Below are 17,352 nucleotides of genomic sequence, written 5' to 3'. Positions count from 1 at the left end.
ACGTGTTTGGGGGTTGAGATGCTTGCAAATCAGCCCAAGCCTTTCTCATTGCCGCCATTTCTTCAGCCTGTTCACGAACCTGTCTTTCAAGAGCAACTCGAGCGGATCGTTCATCATTCATTTGGGTGGAAAGCTGTGAAATTATGCTAGGAGCATAAGATAAAGACCGTCGGCCAGCTTTGTTAGGAGGAAGATCATACCATATTTGGGCCCCTGTAGGTCCTGTCCCAAACATCCGGTTCTTCTCGTCAAATCCTCCTACAGCCTTGTAGTAGGCCTGAATCTCGTCGGGAGACCGTCCGGTGGCAATGGTCGCCTCATCTCCTCTTGGAAATCACGCTGAAAAAATAGAAAATCGTCAGAAATGATATATATATACCTATCTTTATAAGAAAGAGATTATCGTTCTTTGTAATAAAAATAAATATTAAATTAAATTAAAGAATTTACCTCAACATCAGCCGCTCGAGGGTTAACCCACTCGCCCTTCTTATTTTTCTTCGTCTTCATGAACATCTTGTGGGGGGTGGCCTCTTGACCCTGAAATTATTATGGAAACAAGTAAAATCAAGTATATTTTTGTCAATCATATATATTAACCACTTTTTAAAAGCAATATAAACAATACTTACCAATTCCTTGAAAGCATCGGAGCAACTCTTCCGACCAAGAGTGTGGGTGCCCAATGCTTTCCCATCTTTCCCACCCGACTTCCTGTTTGCCGTGTTGATTTTTGAATGTTTGGCAAAAGTAGCATCATTTGGCCTATTCCTAAGGTTCTCCAACCAAGAAACAGGCACCCACTTTGGCGGTTTCTTGTTATATTTTATTCCATTGATAAGAGTGGTAATCCGCCTCGTTACCCTCGCCTGCCACTCAGGAATAGGATCATACCCAGGATCGATGGATCTTACATGAGTCTGTTTCAAAAAACAAGTGTGAAATTAGTTATATAAAACTTTGGAAAATTCTTATAAACTTAAGAAAATTATTATAAACTTAAGAAAATTATTATTGAAAAACATAATTACCGCAAAGTAATTCCACATCTTCCGACGCTGTGCGTTACTCGCTTCACCCCACCTAGTGAAGTACTCATCTCCAGTGTTACAGGTGAATGACCAAGTAACATATTTCTTGATTGTTTCGTCATCCCACCTGAAAAACACATAAATATTTGAAATTAAAACTGTAAATGTTAAAGTTTTTTTAAACTTAAGAAAAATTAACATAAACTTACCAATAATGATCTGGCCGAGCACGGGCCTCCGAGAGAATCACCTGCATGTTCTCCTGTCTATTTGATGGAAATTCAGGATTTTCCTCATCCTCAACCTCTTCGTCCTCCCGATTCCGTTGAGATGCATTTGCCTTACTATTGCTCCCAATCATACGGCGAAAAATGTTAAGATAATCACCGCATGTTAACAATTCAAATCGTTAGTATATATAAACAATTGAAAAAAACACTATGGAAAATCGTGAACTAATTACCACTTGCCTCTTCTTTAATGCATTTTATTGGGTGAATTGAGAGGTTCTTATAACCAAATCTTGAAAATTGAAACACACTATTGATGTTAAGCTAAAACGACATGTATAAAACAAAAAACCAAATAGCTTAGAACGACAAGTAATAAAAAACGGAGGGCATATTTTATTGAATGTTTAATAATTGTACAATTACAACTAGTCCTCCTCACTATCACTATCACTACAAATCAAAACAGGTTCATCATCCGAAAAAAAGCACTCCCACTTCTTCCTCTCGATTCCTCATTTTCGTATCTAATAAGTTCTTCAACTTCATCTTCATCCCCTTCTTCTTCGACGTCTATGTCATATTCCCCTTGACCTCTTTCCACTGTCACTTCGTATACATCTTCATCATCTGTATCTTCCAACAAAATCGGTGAAATTGAGTGATCGTTCACAACCACATCTTCTTGAAAGACACTTTCTTCAATAGGAGCATCAACTTGTGATCTTGCCTTGGTTTTAAAAACCGCGGACCACTGAATACCTTGATTACCTTTCTTAATGGTTGGATAAGGAGCATAACAAACTTGATCGACTTGAAAAGCTGCCACAAATGGGTTATGTCCACGAAGTTTTTTTTTCTCGTTTACATCTACAAGTCCATAAACCTTATGGATACTAAGTCCTTGTGGGGAATTATCAAGCCAATCACATTTAAACAATATAACCCTATAAACCCTTTGCCCGGCATAATAAGAAAGCTCAATTACTTCATTTAGGGTTCCATAGTAGTCCAACCCTTCAGTTGAATTCACAGAAACCCCATTGCTTAACGTACACTTCGAAACATCAACTCCCTCCTTATAAGCTCGAAACTTATAGCCGTTGATGGAATACCGTCTCCAAGACTTCACCATGTTACTAGGACCCAATGCTAAAGCTATTATTAGATGATCCTTCAATCTATGAACCTATGAATAAAAAAATGTTAATTAAGTTGTTATATTTTTTTCAATATCTAATAAGAAATCTAAATGTATAATTCAATTTCAAAGAAAATGTATTATCACTTACTTGATTTCGGAACCATTTCGGAAAACTTTTCTCATGTGATGCCCAAACATCATCAGAGGATGTGACATCAGGAAAATTGATTTTGATATGTGCCTCAAATTCCCTATAAGTAGGGAAAGCATGTTTTAGTTATGTATTAATTACCTATAAATTCGATCTAATTTGATAATTAAAAAACAATTGAGTAATGATGAAGTATTAACTTACTTTTCATAAGTATCTAAAAAATCTCCACGCTTTCTTAGCACATAAAAATGAGCTTCTTCATACTCTTTCTCAGTTAAGTACCTCTCTATACATTTTCCGGTTGTAGTTCCCATGTCATCATTGAATAACTCGGGTAACTTAGATTTCAATTGGTCATCGGAATTTACACCAACATCTAAATCTTTTGCTTTTGTGTCAATGTGATCTTCGAAATAAAAAGAACAGAAATTTGAAATTTCCTCTAACAAAAAAGCGTTGCATATTGAACCCTCCACCCGAGCTTTGTTGCCAATCTTTTTTTTTATATGATTAAGAAATCTCTCAAATGGATACATCCATCGATATTGAACAGGACCTCCAACTTTTGCTTCATAAGGTAGGTGAAGAGGCAAATGCTCCATGGAATTGAAAAAAGACGGGGGAAATATCTTCTCTAACTTGCATATTATCTCCGCAATGTTTGACTCTAGACGTTCCATAGAATCAACTCTAATCGTAGAAGTACACATGGTCTCTAAAAATTGGCTTATCTCGGTTATTGCATTCCAAGGACTCGTCGGGAGCAACTCTTTCAAGGCAACGGGGAGTAGTCGTTCCATAAAGACATGACAATCATGACTTTTCATGGAATGTAACACCATCTTTTTATGGTCAACACACCGACTCAAATCTGAAGCATAACCATCCGGGAATTTTAAGTTAGCAACCCAGTCACATAGAGCCTTTTTCTCCGCGTTTGATAAAACAAACCTAGATGATGTGGTCCGTTTATAGCAAAGTTCATTAAAGTCTTCTTTACCCTTAGTGTCAAATTTAGTTTTACCTGGTACATCCATGATGGTGTTGATAAGTTGTTCAAAAAATTTTTCTCAATGTGCATAACATCCAAGTTGTGTCGAATCAAAGAACGTTTTCCAATAGGGAAGTTCCCGAGAATATGCTTTGTTTCCACCAACCTTCATTCGATCTTTCAATCTTTTCAATTCTTTATCGAAGCATCAACTATTTTAGGCAAGTCTTTTACGGATTCCCACACTTCATCACCCGTTAGTTTCGATGCGGCTATGCGATTCTCGCTTTTTTGTTTTTAAGAAAATGCTTACAATTGTCGCGGAAAGGATGATCGGTGTTAAGAACTCACGGTGACAATCAAACCAACAAACCTTTTTGATATTTTTAAGCCAAAAAGATCTATGATCATTTTCGAACAATAAGGACAGCACGATATCCACTTGTGGACCAACCAGAAAAGCATGCCATATGCCGGAAATCGTTGATCGTCCACATTAATGCAGCCTTTAATTGAAAATTTTGTTTCTTAGAGACATCATAGGTGTCCACGCCGGTTTCCCAAAGTTGTTTCAACTCTTTGATCAACGGTTGGAGGAAAACATCTAAATTTGTTTTCGGATTTTTAGGACCGGGAACTAGCACAGACAATAACAGAAATTGTCTCTTCATGCATAGCCAAGGAGGTAAGTTGTACGGAGTCACAATCACGGGCCAACAAGAGTATTTCGTCCCAAACTGCCCAAAAGGTTGAAATCCATCCGTACACAAACCTAGCCTAACATTCCGGGTTCACTTGCAAAATCTGGATGCTCTCTATCGAAATGCTTCCACGCTTCTCCATCACTTGGATGTGCCATTGTCCCCCTTTCTCTTAATCGAGAGTTTTTGTAGTGCCAACTCATCTCACCTGCTATGTGCTTGGTTGCATATAGTCGTTGTAACCTTGGCGCAAGCGGGAAATAAGTTATTGGTTTACATGGAATTCGCCTCCCACTTGAATTCTTTTTACCTTTATACCGAGATGCACGACACTTTGTACATTCTTCAAGATTAGAATTTTCCTCCCAGAAAAGCATGCATCCATTGATACATGCATCAATCTTTTCATGGGGAAGTTGGAGTCCCTTCAGAACTTTTTTAATCTCATAAAAATTGCGCGCCATTTGATTTTCCTTTGGAATTATGTCACCAACGAACGACACAAAACTATTAGCGCATCTAAGAGATATGTTGTTCTCACATTTGATTGATAACAACCTAGCAAATTACTTGCAACAAACTCATATCACTTCCCTCAAACACGGTTGTTCAAACTTGCTCTAACATTTTAAAGAACGAAGAAACTTGGGGGTTCGGGGTTTCATAACGCACTTCTTCATCGTCAAGGTCATCAGGATTAAGTCGATCCTCCAAAATTTGGTCAAAAGTATCACGCAATGCATTTTCCACGAACTCACGGTAAGGATTCTCACTAGCATTTGTACTAGGTAGTTTCTCACCGTGATACGTCCATACATAATAATTATCGGCGAAACCATACGACCAAAGATGAATTTGAACATCTGCTTTCCTTTTAAAACCTAGGTTTTTGCATTTCTTACACGGACACCTCATTTCACCTAAATTCTTGTACTCACTACTTCCCTCCGCGAATTTAATAAACTCTTTCACCCCATCTGCATATGCTTTCTTGGGTTTCTTTTTTTCGTCTAATCTTTCATACATCCATTTTCGTTCTAATCTTTTCATGTTATTATATATCTACACATTTATATATATCATTAAAAAAGATAATAACCTAACAATAATCAAAATCAAGCATAATAAACAATAATTTAACATTTTAACCAATAATTTAACATTTTAACCAATTGGGTCCTTATCACTCCAACCTAAACCCATCAATGTACGTTTTAAGTCACTAGCAAACATGTACTTGTGATTTATTAATGAGAAAAAATTCGGCAAAGCAATTCCCATCCGTTCTCCAAATACACAATATAGAATAAATAATTACTCTACATATGCATTTAGAGAACATTAAAGGAATTGTCACCAAACTCTTTTCTCATTAACAAATCACAAGCACATGTTTACTACCTAAGTGACTTAAAACGTACAAAGACAGTCCCAAAACGGGGACTATTCAAAAATTACTCCTAGTGAGTAATTTTTGAACGGGTACTAGGTCAATATGAACAATAATTTTAACAATATTAAAAACAAAACATACAACAATGACTACTTTTTCAATTAACAAAAACTAACATAATTTACTTTTCATTTTACATATCTAGTCTAATTCATATTTATTCTAATTAACATTTAACAATAATCTAATTTTTAATAATAAAATTAAATATCTATCTTAACTCAACATGCATACATTAAAAAAAAAAAATTATAACTAATAATCTAAATTAACAACATACATTACCAACATACATCCGTCACAACATTGGCTTCTATCCTAAGTCAACATGCATCAACACCAACCCTTTTTCAACAACAATTAAAACAATAACTAATAATCTAAATTAATTAAACTAATTAAAAAATTTAAAAAGAGTAATATCCGTCAGTTTTTCACAACTGACGGAATATCCGTCGGTAGAAACCTCTCGACGGATTAAAACAATAACTAATAATCTAAATTAATTAAACTAATTAAAAGGAGTAATACCTAATTAACTTGACCAAAAAAAATGAAAAAGGAAGTGCAGTGGTGGCGGCTGGCGGCGGCGGCTGGCGGCGGCGGCTGGGGGCGGCGGCGGCTGACGGCGGCGGCCTACTATTAACAAAAAAAAAAGATAAATAAGAAAAGGAGAAGGAAAAGGATGAAGGAGAAGGAAAAAGATAAAGAAAATAGAAAAAAAAGATAAAGTTAATTACCTTATAGTGATGGCGACGGCGTGGTGGTGTTGGTGGTGGTGGTGGTGGCGCCGGAAGTGGAGGAGGGTGGTGGTGGTGTCGGGTTTTAAGGAGGTTAGGAGGGTTGACGATTTTTAATTGATTTGGGGAAATTTGGTAAAGTGAGGGGAAAGTGTTCGCGTGTTTCTGTTAATAGGGACATCTGACGGAAATTCCGTCAGTTAAATAGAAATACTGACGGAAATTCCGTCAGTATTCTTATTAAACTGACGGAAAATCCGTCACTTCTCACTTTATCAGAAAAATAATGCAAGGACTGTACACGTCAGTTAAAGTAACACTACTGACGGAATATCCGTCAGTTTTGTCAAAAAACTGACGGAATATCCGTCACTAGGTCAATTATTGTGACACCCTGTCACACACTACCACCAACTAATAATTGACTATGTGACGGATATTCCGTCAGTTTTATGAAAAAACTGACGGATATTCCGTCAGAATTGTATAGTGTTTTCCAGCTGTCATCCAATTTAACGCGCCTTTGACCATTGACGGATTTTCCGTCAGTATTAAAATATTACTGACGGAATTTCCGTCACAGTTCTTTTGGCGCCTTTGACTTGGTCAACGCGCCAATAAATACTGACGGGATATCCGTCAGGAAACTTTACTGACGGAATTTCCGTCACATATCCGTCAGTAACCCGTGTTTTCTGACGGCCTCTTTTTTCCGTCAGTAAGGCCGTCAGTAAGCCGCGTTTTTCTTGTAGTGCTAGGGCCCCCGAACCTTATCGGGATGGCATCTAGTATCCCCTCCCCGTCGAGACGCGACGGGGAACCCCCCGGCGCAGAAATGCTAGTCCCAGCATCAGCAGAAGACATGATAGCAATAGTTACTTAACAAAATAAGGAGTTAGGAAATTTGTTTGTTTACCTTGAGGAAAAGCACTCGCCGGAGCAACAACTCTAAAAATTAGAAGACAAAGAAGCCCTTGAAAGTTTAGAGGAAAATTTTGGAGAGAATGAAATTGATGGCCAATTTCACGGAATAACTGCCCTATTTATAGGAAAAAGCCCATGAAGAAGGACCAATCGGAGAATGACCCATGAAGCGCCACCCTAATCAAGAACAGACACGTGTCGGACATGCAACCATGGAAAGTCAATCGTCGCAACAGTCAAACGTCAATCAATGCAACAGTGACCAAGCGTCTTCAACACGCCCCTTCATATCTCTCTGCCTATTCATCTTCCTCAACAAATTCTTCGTATCCGTTCTCCGCCGGCCACATGATCAACCAAGCTAAGTAGCACGGCACGGGGCAATCAAAAACAACCGCAAGACTCTCAACCCCGGTCTCGGCCGGCGTCACTTTCTCTTCCACATCGGATGCCCTTTATACATCCATGCGGAGGGGGGATATATATGGTACGGCCTAATAAGAACCGGTAGCCGAGATAGAAGAAGCCGTCTGTAAAAGTTTCAGAAATTACTTGCGCAGAATATACGCTCAGCATACATCGGAGCCCATACCACGGCATAGACTATGCTCGGGGCAAATTGATGGGGCATATTCTGCACCGCTGACCAAGTCAACACATTGAGCAAGGTCGAGGATATCCACAAAGAAATTCAACGACTTAGAGTCTAGCCGATGCAACCCATCTACTGTCACCTTGGTCTCTACTGCAACCACCAATGGGCACATACCCGCGTACTCATATCCAAGACCCTCGGCCTGCCTGCCATGGGTTCATCGGCCGAGGGTAGAACGGTCTTTCCACCTGCTAGCCACTTGGCCACTTGGCCACTACGTGACAAAAGGTGGAAGTCTATAAATACTCCTCAACCTTCATTGAGGAAAGGATCCAGAAATTAACCTAAGAATCACTATTCATCTGGTAATATCTCCCTTATCTCTCTACAATACATCCTTAGCCAAGTAACAACAACTTATCCCTATAAGTTTACTGACTTGAGCGTCGGAGTGAGTACGCTTGGCATAAAGCCAAGCCCTCAGTTCGTTCATTGTTGCAGGAGAGGCCGAGGGGAACGTTAAAGGGACGAGGGATCCAACTCAATACATCATTCTACAAGCACGGGTGGTACCATATAACTGCTCTGGAATTACGCCCGGAACAATAATAAGTACTCCCTCCAATTCAGTGTTTTCTTCCCTTTGTTTTGGGGCACAAGAATTAAGGAGGGAGTTAAAAAATGAATAAAGAAATATGGTGGGGTTTGTAGATTGGAGAGAGGAATGAATAATTGGGAATTAAATAAGGAATTGTGAGTTATGTGGGGTATGGTGAGAGGAGAGAGGGATGAATAAAATAAGAGTAAAAGTTAGGTGGGGTTTGATAATGGAGAAATGAATGAATAAAATAAGAGTAAAAAGTTTCCAAAATAAGAAAGGGGAAGAAAACCTGAATAATCCGTTTAAGGAAATAGGGAAGAAAACAGTGAATTGGAGGGAGTATAATAGAAGAACCACTAAAGATCATACTGTACACGTGTCAACTCCTGGTGAATTCTATTCCCGCCCAACTACGCTATTGACTATACCCTCTACCCCTACTCGCCTAAATAAAATTAAAAAACCTAAAAAAGAAAAGTCTAAACGCCACGGACTATAGCCGTCACGGCTTAACATCTTTTTTACCATTCTCTATCCCATGGAGGCTATCTTACTTTCTCCCATAGTCTTTCTCCATATATTAGCCTAGCATTTTTTATGGTAACTCTCTTTCTTTATCGATGCATAAAATATGTTCAAATTCAAATACAATTTTATTTTTTGAAAATTCATTCAATTAATCAAGAGTATAGAGTACTAATTACTGATTTGCTTAAACAAACCACCTTTGATGTAATTGGGTATCGTAATTTTAACATTTCTGAATTATGCATTATGGGATTTTGAATAATCGTGAGCAAAAGATTTCATATTGATTTTAGTTAATAGTTTGATGCATATGTTATCAATATTATGAAGGTTGGGATTATGAGTCATATTTTCCCTTTCCTAGCTGCTTCTTTTGTCGGATCGAAAAAATTACTTTAGATAAATTTTGGTGATAATCTAGCGGTTTATAGTTTTCTGGGTTATTGAGGTTTTCTAGCTTTTTGGTGGATTGAGGGGATGACCGGACTTTGCCAATAGTCTTGAGTATGAAATTTGGCTTTCATACAACTTCGAACTTTTATCCTGTAATTGTAGTATATGTGTTGTTCAAACTCCAACATAAATAAAGAAAGAAATGACTAGATTAGTCTTAGTCCCCTTTTATTCTTCTATGACTTTTTTAAGTTCTCTTCTATGTCATGCATATGCTTATCAATCCAATTGATATTGCAGGTTTTATGAGCTATACAAACAAAAAATTTATCAACAAAAAGCGGTGCCATAGTATTGTGGAAGCGGTATGCTCAAGGAAATAGGAATATGAGCATGGTTTGTGTTTTTTTCATGGCAATTCTTACTCATCTAAAAGACACTTTAATTTCAGTTCGCCGATCCTCATTCTATTCTAGAGATCTTTAATACACATCTATTATTACTCCCTCTCTCTGAGTGAATAGTTTACGTTTGTCTTATTTTGTGAGGAGAAAATAAAGTAAACGTAAACTATTGACTGGATAGAGTTAGGTGTAGTTTTCTCGCTATTGATTTCAAGTTGCGTGTTATACTTATCATGATTAATGATTTCATTGTTGGTTTAACTATGCCAAGTTTTCCTATGTTTTTAGGCTCTAACTTTAATCATAACTGCATACTTGATGCCTATGAATTCTTCTGTTGATAAGCTTCTAAATTTTGACTTAAAAAAAAAACTTTTCTATGTTTCTTCATACTTGAATGAAATAGTTTCTTACATTAGAAAATCTAATCTATCATCACCTCTACTTACAGTGAGTTTATGCACTGTTCACCCCATCATCTGCGAATTTCACGATGTAGTTGATCTTTTGTTTTGGTCATACACCTTAAAGGCAAGATGTCCTTTTCATTTGTTGCATCTCATTGTCAAGTTAGATAAGAGGAAGGGTTTTCTAGGTATGAATCAACGGGATATTATGTAAGGTTAGCCCCTCGTGATTTTAATAATCATCTAATTTTTGATACAGAATTTGCACCTTTTGCTTGCATCTTTTCTATATTTCCCAAGTTCGAGTTCAAATTTAGTCGCACCAAACCCTCATATCCGTGGTTTATTCTTTTTACTTGAAAAATCTATTACCAACTTTAACAGGTCTATAATACTTAAATCTTCATTTAAAAACAAAAACCTGAGAATTTTCAAAGATCGCCGCCAAACACACATGTGAGATACCATTGAGTAGAGCTGGCAAGTCTGACCCGACCCGAACCCGAGCAAACCCGACCCGACCCGAACCCGAAAATATTGTAACCCGACCCGACCCGACCCGACCCGATGACGACCCGTAACCCGACACGATCCGATTATCAGTGACCCAAACCCGACCCAGACCCGACCTGATATTGACCCGACCCGATACTGACCCGATTAAATTGATGACCCGACAATTATTAAGCTTAATTTTGATCAAAATGAAAGTGATTTTTTGTTTAGATTGATATGTTTGACTTAGTAATGAATTAACTAAACGAAATAATAGTTTAAAAACTAAATTTAATGGTAAAAAATTATAGTAATGCGATTAAGTTACCGGACCCGATAATGACCCGACCCAAACCCGACCCGACCCGACCCGATACATCATTTGACCCGAATTGACCCGACCCGATAACGACCCAAAACCGACCCGAATCGACCCGAAAGGGTATGCTGACCCGATATGACCCGACCCGACGTGACCCGACCCAAACCCGACCCGACTGACCCGATTGCCACCTCTACCATTGAGTAATCTATCATTTTTCTTGGTTTTACCCTTTTTTTTTGTTAATTTCTTTGGATGGTGCAGTAATGATCATTTACAACATGCTTGATTTACCAAAAAGTTGTTTCTTAGTCCAATTTCGTAAATTTTGATTCATTTAGTTGACACTTACATTATCTGTATAATGTACCACTTCAACTACCATTACAGTTTTGACATTCTTAGATAAGTATCTTAACAATAGGTCTTGCTTAACCTGGTCTTAAGTTAAGACCTCTCACAATCTCCTTTTCATTCTAACATTATTTTAATCGATTGTGAGTACGTCTTAGCTTAATACCGTCTAAAACAAGAATTTGTGGTACCTTAATCTTAAATGATTCTTGTCATTGAGTAGGTGCACAAGGAGCAAACCATAGCCATTATTCATTGACTTGATTCAAATCCAAGACAATTAGTTTGAAGGCATGTCAACATTTGTGGTAGACGGGTAGTTTTTTTCGGGGACACTCCAATTTATTTATGATTCATCAGATAATCTGAGTTGTATTGTTTTTCTGTGTACAGCTTTGATTTTAAACCGAGGTGGGCATGAACTTTAACGATTTGTTTAGTTGTTGACGACCAGTTTCCTATGATATTGGAGCCTCATCATGGTAATTCTCCTGATTTCCCTTCGAACTATTACAGTTGTATTATTGTTATTTCCAATTTACCTGTAAAGTGTACAAGTGAGGATTCTAAAATGCATCTTGATTGTTGTGGCACTGTTTACAATATAGGTATGTGATGATTGACGATTGAAGAATAAAAAAATGACTTTTCTTGGAGCATTGGAACTTTATAGCTTATTTTAGAGCATGATTGTACGAGTGATGATGTACAAGTCAGAAATTGAAAAGTGTGTATTTCATTCTTTGGTAATTGCATGTCATGAACTTGCATAACACGAATTGTATAATTGGTGGCAGGTTTCTACTTTCTAGGCGTCCCATTCATTTGGAAGTACAAGTTATAGCACGGCTACTCTCCTTGATTTAGATATAAAACGCGAGTTTCCGGACAAGAAGATGCTAAAAACGACTTCCGCTATCTGTTTTTGGTTAACACTATATTTATAGTTAACACTATATTTATGAAAGAGATGTTATAAATGCTGTTATAAATGCTTTTGTAAGTAATTTATAGTGATATTTGTCGTGTTAGTTGGAATAGTGATGGACAAACACTAAGATAGGAAAAATTATTAAATCCAAATGACAGAATGCTACTGATTATTGTAATTGCGTACATAGTACATATTTTGATTTTTGCATGTAGTATAGAAAATTTTACTCAAAGCATTTAAACCTTATTTATATATACTATCTACGCATGCCCGTGCAATTTTGCACGGGTTCTAAACTAGTATAGTTTATATCAGTGTTACCCTGACACGTCACATCTCCGGCGTATTCCGTATCGACACAATATGATATGGAATACGATACGGGATACGTGTCTGACACGCCGGAATCAGACACGACTCGGGTACGACAAAAATGAATGAAAAAACTTACCTATGTTGCGCGTGTGAAACACTTTAAGTTGTAATAAGATCTTGACCTTCACCCAGATCTGGTTACATCGGTGGATGTCATCAGTGCTAGGAGAAGGAGAAGACCTTGTGAAGAGGAGATACGAAGAGAGAGAAAGTATGAAGTACAGAGTGAGTATTGCGGCTAGTGTGTAACAACAATTAGGGTTTTATTTGTGTGTAACAACAATTAGGGTTATTTTTTTAGAAAAAGAGGGGTGTGTGAGAAGTTGGTGACAGCTCTAAAGTGAATATTAATTATTATTATTATTATTATTATTATTATTATAAGCAATATTTTAACACTTCTTTTCTCACTCTTTGATATTGTCTTGTACTATAGCCGTGTCACTTAGTAAAAAAAAACAGAAAATATACCATTCAAAGTAGTATATTTTTCAGTTTTGTCAATTTCTTACTCCCTCCCATCCAAATCAAAGGTTACATTTGACTTTATTACGCTTGCCGAGGCGTGTTTTGTAACGTGAATATCTTTAGTTACACATTATTAAAAATTATAAAAACTTGATATTCTTATAACATTCATGACGATGAATCAAACAAGATCTTGCATGACTATGTTTTCTCTTAAACATTACTGATAATATCAAATATTCTCTACAATCATGAATAGTGCCAAAAAGTCAAATGTAACCTTTGGTTTGGATGGGAGGAAGTATATCTTATCTTATACTTCCTCCATTCAACTCCACTCTACCTATTTGTGTTTTGCACAAATATTAAGAAGGGTGGGGTTGGGTGTGGGGTATGATGTAAATAAGTAGGGTATGAGTGGAAAATGGTGGAGTTTGATGTAGAAGTAGTGGGGTATGAGTGACAAATATTGTAAATAAGTAATTGGGTATGAGGGTAAAATGGTCATATGTTATTCTCTTTTAGGAAATAGGTAGAGTGGAGTTGAATGGATGAAAAAGGAAATATGGTAGAGTGGAGTTGAATGGAGGAAGTATCTTATAGGGGATTGCCGTCTGACACAACTTTTAACCTGCTTCTATCCTTCTATGACATCATTATTTACAAAAAAAGCCACTCCCTAATGCTTCCTCCTATATTTTTGTAATATCTTTCTCATCCGACGCCTTTACTGATTATTAAACTTTCTCATAGCTCCACTCCTGCTTCTCTCTGCTGCCCTATTACCCAATATTTTGGGGTTTGAATTGTAGCTGAAAGTTGAAGGCGTCAAATCAAATGGCATGAAATGGGTTTGAATTATCGTTCCCCAACAATCCATGGAACATTCTGTACCTCAAGTCTATCTTCAGTAATGCTTTAGTGTCTTCCCTACATGTATATCCTTATTAAGTCCGTCTTCTGGTTTCCTAACCTAATCCCATTTTCTTTCTACTGTTTTTTGTTATGTTAAAGTATAATTTAGGCTTACCTAACTCGGAATACTACTGTCAAAAGAATTAAATGATTTAACTTATTCAACTCTACGCCTTCGCCGTACTCAAGTTGCCTACTAAGGTCACTTTCTTAGTTTCTTGCGTTGCTATTTTTGTTTCATCATTTGCTGGTATGCCATAGATTGCATCACAAGTTATAATGGTTTTTGGACATTTGATACAGACATTTTCTTAGCACGACTCTATTTTCCACGTTTGCTCATCAGGTGTTCGATGAATTGTCCCAATTAAAACTGAAATGCTCTTTCTTTCAGGCTCCCTGTCATTTTTCCCCCCTCATTCCTCTTCTATCTAATGGTAGTTCAAGTAACTATTTTAGGTTGGTTTAGTGTATGTTTGCAATCTTTTTATATTAAGTCATATTTTCATGTCCATGGCTTAGAAATTATCACATAGCTTTGAATTGATTATAAAGTTGACCTAGCTTTGTCGAAAAAATTGGTTTCTGTACTAAATTAGATACAAATGTAGAGTTATGAGCTTTTACTCTAATAATTACTTTGCGATTTTTTTTCAGTCGGCCTTTCTATGAGTATGTGTTAGCTTTGTAAAGCTGTTGAATTGCGATTCTATGACTATGATTTGGTCTTTTGAATTGTTGTTGAATATACATTCAACTCGAAATTCTCTTAGGGAATGTGTGCAAAACATGTGAATTAGGATTTGGAAGTGAGTCAATTTGGAAGCTCATTCAAAATCCTTTTCTCATGTATTACTGCGAAAAATAGAAAATTGTATTCCATATATCAAAAGTTAGTTTATGTCTTTTATGTGAAGTATTTCGAAATAAATACGACGCTGTCTTCTTGGAAACGCTACTTTCTCTACTGAATTGGTAATAGACCAACATGAAAATGGCTTGTATCAGGCCATGATAATTCTCATTTCCTACTTTTTAAATGGAGTACATGAATATCAGGTACTATGTAAATCTGCTTAAGAAGTGGATTTAATTAGCTTAACCTTTTTTTGGTGAGACATCGTGTTCCCCTAACTTATGTCGTCGTTTACGGATTTTTAATCGTAGCTTTCTTCTGTCTACCATGCACCCCTTATGCTTTATCATATTTTTAGTGCTCTTTCTCTTTCTTGTGCTATTACCAACCATCATAATCGAACAAATTTGCAGGAGTCACTGCCATGGTCGATGACCCGATTTCATACCTCTGCCTATTAGTGTTCTCTTTTGATTATCAATGGATTCCAACGACAATCTCGTACTGATTTCCAATGGTAGTTCTCCATTACTCTATTTTTTGGTTCTCCAATTTTCCACAACGATCTTTTATCTTCTACATGTTTTCATTCTTATCTTTTGAATGTCAGTAGACATCGTCACCGATCTCGCTGAGATTTCCAATGGTATTTCATTTTGAACCACAGAATTTAGAGTTTTGGGTCAGTTTCTTTCATTTTGTGTTTATGTTTGGTCTCCTCTCCTTTTCCGCGCTTTCTTTAATTGTTAATTTTTCCTTTAATTTTTACGTAAACGGATGTATTATAGGGTATGTATTGGTTTGGTGTTTCATCGGACAATTTTTTTTTGCATTTGCATACTTTATTGCATATTACTGTACTTCAGTTCGCTATATTAACGAGATAAATCGACTACTTGGTTTACTCACTTCCACCATACAGTAATTATCCTTGGAAAATTGGCAATGCAATTCAGCTTTTGCCGCTTCGATTGGGGTAGTCTACTTGCTTGCCTGATAGCTGGGAAGATGTGTAAAATATGTAATGTCTGATTTTGAGTAATTTCCTGCTTAATATAGGAAACGTAACGCTGCATTATGAAAGTTTCATAGAGACAATTGTTGGCAATGGATTATTTACGCTCACAATTTTTTCTGAGAAAGATTTGTTTAGATTTTGCTGGTTTTATTGAGTTCTCTCCCAACTAAAACTTTGTTGATTTTCTTGAGGACGAACACCAAATAGTCAAAACTAATAATTGTGATCTTTTTATTTTTGTATCATTATGATGAAACAAAAGGAATCATGGAAGCAAGCTAAGTTGTCGGCTTATCAAACCTTTGGGAGTAGTATATGGTAATTTAAGTACAACTCCATTTGTGTTATATGTATATGTGTGCATTTGTTGAAGACATTGAGCATTCAGAGACAAATGAAGAGATATTTTGGGTTTTATTTTTTAGACACTTATATTGATACCTTTGCTTAAATATGTGTTTATAGTACTTGGAGCTGATGATAATAGTGGAGGAGGAACAGTTTCTCTATATTCCTTGCTGTGTCGACACGCTCGCATCAGGCCGCTCCATCAGTAGCTTTGATGTTGCGGAGTTGTATAATAATAAGAATGACGTGGTTATTCCCCAACAAACAACTCTTGGTCCAAGCTTAAATCAACTCAGTATCATTTTTAGTATGAATAATAGATTGCTTATTTTTTTTTTTTTGTCGGTTTACAGTGTCTTTGACGAACCATCTCGTATGGACCTATCTTACAACTCTTTCACAAATGGATATCAATTTGGTGCTATCACAAATTAAGTTTTGGAAGGACACATGAGAGTCATTGTTGTGGATGGTTTTATATGTGGATGTTTTTTGCGTTTTCAGATGCTATGATCCTGAATTTTTGATTGCGGTTAAACATGTTTAGGTAGAAATAAAGATATGTGCTCCACACTCAGCATTCAACTTTTCTCACTTGCTGTGTTAATTGTTGCTAATTTTAAAATTCAAATTATTATTTTACTGTGTGTAAATAAAATGGGTAATGTTTAAGCATTAAATATCTTATAATTTGGATATTAATTTAGAAATTAAGAACTAAATTACACATTAACCAATACAATTAATGCATATTTTAAGAATTTATTTTCTCTTTTGGTTTCTTAAATACAACCCAATGGATTGTATTTATCATTACCCAAAATGGATACGCTCCTCAATTTTTCGTATCAAATGCTAACAATTTCCTTATAGGTTATATCGTTTAATTACTTAAAACAATTTTAGTATAAGCAACCGCAAATAGTACCGTTGCAAGTAAGAAAATGTAAATACCGCGTGCGGCGCACGCG

The 17,352-nt window shown here is 36.5% G+C and overlaps 1 long non-coding RNA gene across 1 annotated transcript; it reads left to right on the top strand.

Moving 5' to 3' along the window:
- The first annotated feature begins 9,100 nt into the window (after positions 1-9,100).
- Positions 9,101-11,803, top strand: LOC141656204 (uncharacterized). The gene is made up of 3 exons (XR_012548422.1): positions 9,101-9,164; positions 9,786-9,881; positions 11,691-11,803. It is a non-coding gene; the product is annotated as an uncharacterized LOC141656204 (long non-coding RNA).
- The last annotated feature ends 5,549 nt before the right edge of the window (positions 11,804-17,352 follow it).

This window comes from Silene latifolia, chromosome 5 (genome assembly GCF_048544455.1).
Source record: "Silene latifolia isolate original U9 population chromosome 5, ASM4854445v1, whole genome shotgun sequence".
Classification (NCBI taxonomy): domain Eukaryota; kingdom Viridiplantae; phylum Streptophyta; class Magnoliopsida; order Caryophyllales; family Caryophyllaceae; genus Silene; species Silene latifolia.
The sequence above is the reverse complement of the archived record's forward strand: the minus strand, read 5'-3'. Positions and strand labels throughout refer to the sequence as shown.